This window comes from Lactuca saligna, chromosome 8, assembly GCF_052625555.1.
Source record: "Lactuca saligna cultivar CGN05327 chromosome 8, ASM5262555v1, whole genome shotgun sequence".
Lineage (NCBI taxonomy): Eukaryota > Viridiplantae > Streptophyta > Magnoliopsida > Asterales > Asteraceae > Lactuca > Lactuca saligna.
This window is the reverse complement of record NC_136424.1, coordinates 130,861,165-130,863,850: the sequence shown is the minus strand read 5'-3', so window position 1 is coordinate 130,863,850 and position 2,686 is coordinate 130,861,165.

The following is a 2,686-nucleotide window of genomic DNA, read 5'->3' as shown; positions in this document are numbered from 1 at the left end:
AGTTTAATTTTTATGCATATTTAAATTCTAAACCCTAATGTTTTGAAATGTTTCAAAACTTTCCCTCAAGTTTTGGAATTTAAAAGTTGATTAAAAGTTTAATTTAGGAATGTTAAATTCTAAAACCCTAGTATTGTTTTGAAAAGTTCAAATCACACCCTTATGGTTTTATTAATTAATTAAGGTGTATAATTGAAAGGAGTTTAATAAATCCATAAAAGTTTTGGTTTACAATTAAAAGTATAATTGTTATATTTGACCACCTAACATTTTAAAAGTGTAAAATACACCATATACTATATATAACATTAAAAGTCTAACATTATATATATGTATGAGTAAAAGTCAGTCTTACCGTTAGTAGGCCTCATTCACGAAGCTGGTCTATAAGGGGTGTTTAAGAAAATTACCTATAAAATGACGATTGAATGGGTATCCACTCTTACCCACCGCACTCTTGACTAGTGGAGGTTCGTTAGCCGAACGGGTAGGATAGGACAAAAACTTTCCATTATAAGTATAATGAAGTACAAAAGTAACTAAATGTTTTACAAATTCCCAATCTTAGTTACTTAGACAAAGTGAATTGATGCAATTCCATGAAATTACACTTTGTGCCCTTGCGAAGACATTAGTGGAGCGTGTGTGGTTTACCGGTACACTAAATGGTTCTAAGCAAAGGTAGCAAAGGGTGACTCAATGTTTGTCATTGTTCGGTGGAGCGTGTGTGGTTTACCGGCACATCGAATAGATAACTGTAACATGTGAGGGCACCATGTAAGTTTGCATGGTTATTCACACCCGCTTTGTGATCCTCGGCATCCCAGTCACAAACAAGAGGGGCATATCGAGATTTAAACATGCCATTGAAAGTTCAATGAATCTCAAAGGATCTAGGAGTTTTCATAGATTTAAAACTTAAATTTCTTTTTTGTTTTTCGTGGTGGAAATTAGTGAATCGTCATTCACTTACCTTCAAATATTCTGCAATTAGGGTTACGGCATCCCTCTCCCAAGTTGTGGAATATCGTGTTGGGTCCTAGCCTTAGTATTTCATTTGGGTGATTTACTAAGGTCTCAATCAATCAACTAACTTGAATTTGTTTCTCCTGTTTTGTAGATGTCAAAGTTCGATAACTATGGTCTTCCCAAATCTCGTGGAACAAGCATTCCACATGAAGATGGTATTCCACGATTCGATCGAGGAACAAGAAATCATGCTTCACTTCCTCCACCTCCTTCAATTGTTATCCCTAACCCACAATATCGAAGAATTGAAAGGTTCAATATCACTAAGGCCCTATTGGAAATGAAACATGAAGATGGTAAATCCGTGTGTGCCCACATTCTAGGAATGAAATCACACATCGATAGGTTGATTATGTTGGGTGTGTCATTTCCCGATGAGTTGGCTGTGAACTAGGTTCTGCAGTCACTCCCTGAATCATATAATGAGTTCAAAAAAAAGTATTATATGATGGATCATGACGATAACCTCATTGACCTAACTTACATGCTCATTGCTGCTGAATCAGAAATGATTTTGGCGAAGCAATGGAGCGTATTTGTTGGGAAAGTCAACCGACCATACTTCCGAGGACGTTCTAACATAAGCGACCTGCGTTTGCTGCCAAGAGAAAAAGCTTTGGATGTAAGTCTGCCCCAAGAGCCTGAAGATTCCAAAGATGGGAGAGTCAAAGAGTATGGTTGTGCTTCAAGTAAAAATCCACTATCTAACTCCATTAAGTTCCTATTCGTTGATTCTTAATACATGATGTGATAAGATTGCATTTGAATGTTTTGCAGGATCGGTGAAAAGAAAGGAAGCTTGATGAAAAAGCAAGATGAGTCTAATCACAAAGAAATGGATCTCGATCGCATGGACTTGAAGATTAGATTTTGAGCTTATATATTTATGATAGAATTGTTAGGAATATTCGACAACATAGTTTTCAATGGATTTTTCATTGTAAGGACAAATTTTTTCCGTTGCTTTTATAAATAAAATAAATTTTGTTTGACTTATTTATTTATTTGTTTATTTCCTTGCAATGAATTCGTTATGAAAATTGATGTTCACATATTTCTACAACGAATGGATATGATTCTTATTTATGGAAATGTCGAGAATTTACCAAATAGGGAGAGTTTCTCATCGCCCAAATTTCAATTGGACAGAAATTTGGAATCACGCAACTTGGTTGCATGATGAATGAGAAATTTCATATTTGGAAATTAGACTAATTCGTTGACAAAGTGTCAAGTGAAGGACTAGGAGATATAGCAACACAAAGTTGTGTGTTGTCCACCATAAGAGTAACAAAGATATTCGTCATGATTTACTAAAGGTTTAGTAAATATGATAAGATTAAGTGTAATTCGGAATTGATTAAAAAGGTTTAAATCAATGGCAGAACGAATAAGAAGAATCAAGTAGACAGAAAGATAAAAGGTTCTCCATTCTAAGAAGAAGGGAGAGTACCTTTTATGTTTTATGATAGGTCTGAATGATTAAGAGCCATATCTCAAATGATCCTCTTAGTGAGTCTTAGTACAATTGTATGTTTAAGAAGAGGAATCAAGAATTGAAGAAATGGTTAAATCAAGAAGTCAATCATACTTCGTTCCAAAACAAGTCTTAGAGTTAAGATTATGACAATGAGTGACAAGTATTAAAAGGTTTATA